Here is an 8,731-nt window from a genome sequence, read left to right as displayed (position 1 = left end):
AAATAAATATAACAAATCAATTATTGATCAGATAATTGAAAAGACAATCAATTCTAGAAAAACAATTAATCTAGAAGAAACTCAATTCAATAAAATCAAAAATTCATGAAAGTGTCTACACCGGGTTCCATCCGACCTCTAGACTATAAAAATTTAGTTCATAATAAAATTCTGAATAAAATAAAACATGTTCAAAAATCCAAACATATTCAGAATAAAATAAAAGATAAGAAACACATCCGTCGTCGACGCCGTGTCCGGTCTATCAAACTCCGTCTTTGTTCTTCAGATAAGCTCCAGAAATCTCCCAGAAAAATCTCACGATCCAAATCTCTGATGTGTAGTGTTTAAGTGTGTGGCGGCTTCCCTTTTGTCTGATAAGAAGAATCCCTTTTATATCGTATATGAAAAGCCCAGTCAAAAAGCCCAAGAAAATAGAAAGTTTCCTTTCCGATAATTAATCAATCACGCTGAAATCTCACGACACGCGCCCGCTCCAGGACTCACGCGGGTGCGTATAAGTTTCTGTTTTCAATTCTTCAATCTCTCACCACACAGCGCGATATCGCTTCTCTCTTCTCTGATTAGCTCCAAAAGTAGCGCAAACAATTTAGGGCCCAAAAGAAAAGCCCACTAACAATCTTCTTGTCTGATCGTTTCTTTTCTTCTTTCTTTTCATTCTCTTCTTTTCTTTCACTTATTCTTTTCTTTTTCCTTTCTCTTCTAAATTCTTATTTGTCTTCTTTTCTCCAAATAAATTCCATAATTTCCTACAAACACAAAAACAACAAAACCCACACATAAATCTGCTCGAAACAAACGATTAACAATTAAAATCATATATAAATTAAGTGTATAAAACACACTTATCAAATACCCCCAAACTTAGACTTTTGCTAGTCCCGAGCAAAACTAATAAAAACAAATAAATTCTCATTCTATCAAACCAACAAGAATAGTCAATAAATAATATGGAGCAATGACATCTGCAATGATTTCAAAAAATTTCAAATCCAATCTCATCCAACCCACTAACATTTAAAAATTTCAGCCAGAACAAAATAACCTCATAAACTCACAATCTCCGCAACTCAAGTTCAAAACACTCTTATCCAAGTTCAATTCAAACATTCATAGATCATGAGGACTTTTCAAGATAGAATAGGATCAAATATAGGAATATTTATAAAAAACACCCACAAATAGGTAAATGCGAAGAATAATAGTGTGTGCGTGTTTCGATCAAAATTCATAATAATTAAAAGTATCAATCAACAGTCCATAGGCTAAATTCTCGCAACTCTTCTTCACTAGTATATTGGGAAACTGATACTCGGTCAATAGAACTTAATTAGCTTATAATGTAAGGCCTGACTCATGGCTACAAATGAAGTATAAGAATTCAAATAAGGAGTAATTCATATTTATCAAACTCTAATTACGACTCCTTTTTCATTCACAATTTCACACTTTTTCTCTTCAATTCACTTCATTAATTTTTTCTAAACTTCATCTTCTTTCACAACTCTTTTCAACTTTCATCATTTTTTTTTTCTACTACCTTTTTCATTTTTTCTTTTCAATTCACCACCACACCAATCCTTTTTCTCACAAATAAAACTAGGAGCATAAAACATTTTAGCATTCAAATTACTCCCTTAAAGGTAGGAAATAGTGTATAGGCTATTCAGGTAGTCAATGTAGGACCTTGAAATAATTACGAATGAGGGTTTAATCACACGTTTACACACATGCCATTCGATTTTCAATAAAGCTCAAATAAGGTACTAGGGATACATATAAAATAGGTAGCTTGAAAGACTCAAACGAATTCAGAAAAATTGCCTAAATCATCCCTAATCTCAGTTTTGCCTGTATTTCATCTCGAAGAGTGTTCGAACTAGTTCTAGACAAATCTCAATCCACAATTAAATCATACAAATTCAATCAGTGCAGAAAAAATAATCATCAGCAGTAAACGATGATTTTTCAACAATTTCAGATCATGTACCTCAATGTACTCATATAAGTGTAAGCTCAAATGGGCAACTAAGGATAAATTATTTCAATGAAAATTAGGCCAAAAAATTTCAAACAATGCCTCAATCATCTCTATGCCTGTATGTCTCAAAAATCAGATTCAAGTATTAATCACATAGTATATAGGAAATTGTTCATTCACTTGGTTCCATTTTTTCAAAAATATTTGTCAGATAGGTGAACAATCATGGATTTCAGTTATAGCACAAAACAAAAATTTTTCAGCCATGCATCCACATCTTTCTCGACTTCTTTTAAATTCAACTCAATAAAACTCAACAAAAATGTAATATATGAAGCACCCAATAAAACTCAACTACTCAACTATCAACCAAACAACTAAATCAAACATTGATTCACCCCCCAAACTTAATATAATCATTGTCCCTAATGATTAAAAATCAATAAAAAGAACAAAGGACTCATACCTTTGACACCGAGCATCAGGACTCGACGTAACCAAAATCATATTCATGTAAAATAGTTTCACAGCCGCAATGCCATGGTTATAATGGTTGAGAAGCACCACATGAACATCCAAATGAACCTGAAAATAATACATGCACTCCATAAGAGAAGATGCAAATGAAACCCGAAACACTCAGTCAAGAAAATATTGGTAGAAGAAACACAAATCCATGGCATGGCATGCTTTGGATAGGCGATTTCTCAAGGTGTAAGCTTGGTTTGATTTCATGCTAGGATTGTGGGCTGTAAAGTGCTAGGATAGATGCGCTATAGGATGCTTTTTTGCCCTTGGAGTAGATCAGGAGGCTGCAAGGTTTCGCATGGTGAAGTGCAGATGAGCAATGGGGAGGCGCATACGGGAGCTATTTGCGCATGGAAGAAGGTGCTGAATTGAGCTCAATTGCGCAAGACTAAGCACAGATAAGAAGCTGGACTGCTCGAGCATGGTGTGTTATTGGGAAGAGCAGACTGCATGGAGGATGCGCTGCTGGAGAGTGGAGCAGCGCGTTAGCGCTTTGTTCAGCACTGATGGAGAAGTGGTTGGGCGCGCGATAGCGCTTAGAGCTGCGCTAATGGTGTTGCTTGTTGGCGCTTGGAGATGGTGCGCGATAGCGCTGAGTTTTGCGCCCTTTGCTAGCGCGATAGCGCATGTGTTGCGCACTTAAGAATGCGTAGAGGTGAGGCGGGCGCGGGATAGGTGACGAGCGGGCGCGCACAAGCCTCGGGTTTGATTTCCCAATCCAGGGCGGGCGCTTCACAAGAATGCGTGAGCACGCGTAAGCTACTGCCCAAAATTCCAAAAATCCTAAAAAATCGAAAGAAAAAAATCAAAAAAACATAAATTAACTAATTAATTAAAATAAAAAAAATAAAGCATAAATTAAAAATAAAAATAGAAAAGAACTAAAAAAATTAAAACAAAAATTTTGGGTTGTCTCCCAAAAAGCGCTTGGTTTATAGTCATCAGCCCGACTTGCACCGGTTTAAGCTTTTCCCTTCTCTTTCACTCGCCAAATAAATTCCACGAACCGCCTTTTAAATTTTGCTTTATTCTTCGTGGATTTATTTGGTGGTAAATTTGACGCTTTCTCCTTCAATGAATCAACTGCAAAATCAGCTCTTTGACAACCCTTCAACTTCATAACTGGTTCAATTGAGCATAAGTCTTCAATGGGTGGATTAGATATCTTCATAAATAGATTGAAAATTACGCGTTCGCATTCTACACCCATTGACAATTCACCCTTCTTCACTTCAATTTTTGCATCCGCAGTGGCCAAAAACGGTCTCCCAAAAATCAACGGAGCCCCATGATCTGCTTCAATATCCAAGATCACAAAATCCGCTGGAAAGATAAATTTATCCACCTTGACTAGAACATCTTCAACAATTCCGAGTGGATATTTAATGCTTCTATCCGCCCATTGCAATGAAATCTTAGTCGATTTCATGTCTCCCAACGCCAAGGCCCTGTAAATAGATAATGAAATTAAATTAATACTGGCCCCTAAATCACAAAGTGCATTATTAAAATAAGAAGAACCAATAGAACAAGGAATAGTAAAACTCCCTGGATCCTTAAGCTTTTGTGGCATTTTTTTTTGAAGCACCGCACTGCACTCTTCAGTTAGATTGACCACCTCGTTCTCTAGCAGCCTCCTCTTCTTGGACATCATCTCCTTGATGAACTTCGCATAGTTTGGCATTTGCTCCAAAGCATCAGCAAAGGGGATGTTGATGTGATTTTTCTTGAAAATCTCCAAGAATTTGGAGAACTGCTCTTCAAGAGCCTTCTTTTTGAACCTCTGTGGGTAGGGAAGTGGAGGCTTGTACATCGGTTTCGGCTCCGGTTCAGGATCCTTCTCTTAGACTTTCTTCTCAAATTTCTCCTCTTCAACAGCAGGTTCTTGGACTCCAACTTCTTTTCCACTCCTCAACTCTATGGCATTACACTGCTCTTTTGGATTTACCTCAGTATTGCTAGGGAACTGGCCTCTATTATTATCCTTCAGTGCGTTCGCCAACTGCCCGATGCTAGTCTCCATGGATTGCAACACCGCGCCCATGTTGGCCATGTGCGTCTCCAAGCTATCGAGGCGAGACTCAGTTCTCGCCATCCTCTTACCTGATTCCTGCACAAAAGTACTAACCACATCCTCCAAAGACTGCTTACCCTCATCCTTGTTTCCATTGAACCCCGGAGGATTCAACACATTTCTATTGTTAGCATACGAAAAATTTTCATGATTACGCAAGCTAGGATGATAAGTATTTGGGACAGGGTTACCTCTATAGCCTCCATATCCTAGGTAGCCATTAGGATTGATATAATTAACTTCCTCTATGGCATGTGATCCTTCAACTCCAGTTGAATTTGCAACATTAATCTTATTCAAAGAAGCTACCTGCGTAGTCAGTGCAGATAATTGAGCAGTGATGGATGTGAGAGGATCCTCTGCATATACTCCAGCTGGCTTCTTGACTCCCATACGCTCAGATGGCCATTGGAAACTATTGACCGTCATCTGCTCCAGCATATCATAGGCCTGCACATGGTCCTTAGCAAAAATGGTGCCTCCAGCAGCAGAGTCCACATTCATTCTCGTAGGCGCATTCAGTCCGTTGTAAAACCACTCGATCTGTTCCCAATCTGCAAAATTGTGGTTAGGACAACGTCTAAGTAATTCTTTATACCTTTCCCACGCCTCGTATAGTTGTTCAGTGTCCATCTGCCTGAAGGTGCTGATTTCGATCTTCAGTTTGGTTGTTTTGGCAGGTGGAAAATATTTCGCAAGAAATTTTTCTGTCATCCCCTCCCATGTAGTGATGCTTCCAAGCGGTAGTGATTGCAACCAACTTCTGGCTTGATCCCTGAGAGAAAACGGAAACAAGCGTAAGCGTATAATATCCTCAGACACACCATTAATTTTTACCGTATCAGTAATTTCTAAGAAGGTGCGTAGGTGTAAGTGAGGATCAGCAGTGGCGCTCCCATTAAATTGGTTCGATTGAACCATATTGATCAAGGCCGGCTTCAGCTCAAAATTGTTTGCATTGATAGTTCCACGAGCTATTCCAGAGTAGTGAGCTTGGATTACTGGCCTGAAGTGATCTCTAATTGGCACCAGGGGAGCTTGATTTTCTTCAGCCATTCTATTGATTTCTTCTCTTCTCGTTCTTCTCAAAGCACGTGCAGTGCGCTCGATCTCCGGATCAAACAGTAAGAAATTCGCACTTTGAGATCGTCGCATAAACTACAATTAAAAATAAGAAGAAATTAATTAGTAACTTAAAATAAAATAAATAAAACTCTAAATTAAAATCTAGACTAATTGGTAACAAGACTAAAAAATAATCAAAATTTACTCCCCGCCAACGGCGCCAAAAACTTGTTGTGAAAATTCCTCGCAAGAGTACGAGTTTTAAGTTTTAATATAGTGATTAAATCAGATATCGATCCCACAGGGAGTAAAATGAAAATATTTAGTGCTTGTAATTAAAATAGTCCAAACTTTATCTAGAAAATCAATAACTCAGAATTTTGCATAAAAATAAATAATCAAGATGTTTTTGATAGCACGCACACAACTTTCAGATAAATATCAATCAGAGAAAAATGGTCTAGAAGTATAGATTTCACCTGGTTTCAACAACAATCAATCCTAATTAATTAATCTTCATGAATTTCAAGGAATTAATAGCCAAGAACACTTAAGTGTATTATTCCCTTTTCCGAGTACCGAATAAACTATATCAACTACAATTCAATTCCAATATCCCTATTAAGAATCTACTTGCATTGATCAATTCAAAACAATATTCTTTTTAAAAGCTCTGTTAAAATTATACACTCTCCCGAGCAATATAAATAATTAACAGTGTATTTTCCAATGGTCCTATTCAAAATCTCCTCTCCCGAGTGCCAGATTTCAAATAAATATAACAAATCAATTATTGATCAGATAATTGAAAAGAAAATCAATTCTAGAAAAACAATTAATCTAGAAGAAACTCAATTCAATAAAATCAAGAATTCATGAAAGTGTCTACACCAGGTTCCATCCGACCTCTAGACTATAAAAATTTAGTTCATAATAAAATTCTGAATAAAATAAAAAATGTTCAAAAATCCAAACATATTCAGAATAAAATAAAAGATAAGAAACAAATTCGTCATCGACGCCGTGTCCGGTCTATCGAACTCCGTCTTTGTTCTTCAAATAAGCTCCAGAAATCTCCCAGAAAAATCTCACGATCCAAATCTCTGATATGTAGTGTTTAAGTGTGTGGCGGCTTCCCTTTTGTCTGATAAGAAGAATCCCTTTTATATCGTATATGAAAAGCCCAGTCAAAAAGCCCAAGAAAATAGAAAGTTTCCTTTCCGATAATTAATCAATCACGCTGAAATCTCACGACACGCGCCCGCTCCAGGACTCACGCGGGCGCGTATAAGGTTCTATTTTCAATTCTTCAATCTCTCACCACACAGTGCGATAGCGCTTCTCTCTTCTCTGATTAGCGCCAAAAGTAGCGCAAACAATTTAAGGCCCTAAAGAAAATCCCACTAACAATCTTCTTGTCTGATCGTTTCTTTTCTTCTTTCTTTTCAATCTCTTCTTTTCTTTCACTTATTCTTTTCTTTTTCCTTTCTCTTCTAAATTCTTATTTGTCTTCTCTTCTCCAAATAAATTCCATAATTCCCTACAAACATAAAAACAACAAAACCCACACATAAATCTACTCGAAACAAATAATTAACAATTAAAATCATATATAAATTAAGTGTATAAAATATACTTATCAAGACTGCACAATTGAGGATGACTTAAAATATTTGATAGGTAGTACTCATATCAAGAATGTGCATCTTCTTTTCAGGAGCTCATAGGATGGGTGATCCCTTGTGAAGTTTTTCAGGGTGCGTGTAAGTGAGAACATAAGTACGCTGAAAAGAACCATCATGATACAGTGGGGAAAATTGTCGAATCTGGGATGTTATAGTTGGTATCAGAGCCGACCTCTCTTAGTACGATATGGCTCGGGGACGAACCATGCGGAAGCTGGTGGGCATGTGATTCCCGGAGCTAACTTGAGGTTGCACGTACAATGAGCGGCTCCTGGCAAGGCTTCTAGGCGAAGGGAGACATGAATGAACAGATCCCATACCAGAATGAGAGGGATTTTGAGACTGTATATGTATATGACTGCACATTTGAGGATGTCTTAAAAGATTTGATTCGTAGTGACCCGCTCCAGAATCATCTACTAAAAATACTTAAGCATTTAGATAAGTCTTAAAACACAAATAATAAAAAAAAATCGGAAATAAAGTCTTACAACAAGCCACCGAAAGGATAAAACCGGTCCTAAAAACCAACAGTGAAAATTTTTTATACAACCCCATCGAAATAATACTGAAATATCCTCAAGGAAAACCTGATAATGGAAACAAACACCAATCACGGAACAACTACAACCTCAGCGACCGCTACTTCCTGGTCCTTCCATCCTAAGTACCGTCTAGTGGAATGGGGTGTCCAAGACAAAACCGAAGACGTGAGAGATAACAACGACCAGTACAAAAGTATGAGTATATACATGCTATGAATTCTAATGCAAATTTACGGGTACCGAAAACCCATAAAAGCTCTTATTCAATCAAGTGGCGCCATGATATTAAGCACACTGGGTCATCACATCTGAAGAAGGCTCACAAATCAAAAATAAATCCGTGGATACCGGTGACTGATCCCGCACCAATGGGCCCAACCATCCACTCAAGAACTGTTAGAGTAGATGCCCTTCGAGCCAAGTGTTGGCCGATGGTCCTTGAGATAACTCTTGTATGACAATATTTATTTTAAATAATATTTAAACTATTTAATTTGGCACACCTTTATCTGTATACCCATGATAGCTACATAAATAAAGCCCTTGAATATACAAATAGTAGAAAGAATATGAGATGGTCATGTGATGACTATCATGAAACTCATATTTGGAATAATGTATATTCTAAATCGTTCCTAGTCGATTCAGCCGCCATAAAGAAGGATAAAGGTCGCTCGAGCTTGAGACTAGTATTTGCGATGTGAGTATCACGTTTCATTGGTAAGGTACATGGTGATGTCCAAGCATGCAAATAGGTTCTCCTTGTAAAGTGCACTGAACAACCCTTCCTAAAGAACTTTTCAAGTGGTTCTCACTTATCGAGTGGAAATGT

Source organism: Henckelia pumila, chromosome 3, assembly GCF_033568475.1.
Source record: "Henckelia pumila isolate YLH828 chromosome 3, ASM3356847v2, whole genome shotgun sequence".
In the NCBI taxonomy this organism is placed as follows: Eukaryota; Viridiplantae; Streptophyta; class Magnoliopsida; order Lamiales; family Gesneriaceae; genus Henckelia; species Henckelia pumila.
This window is presented reverse-complemented; position numbering follows the sequence as displayed.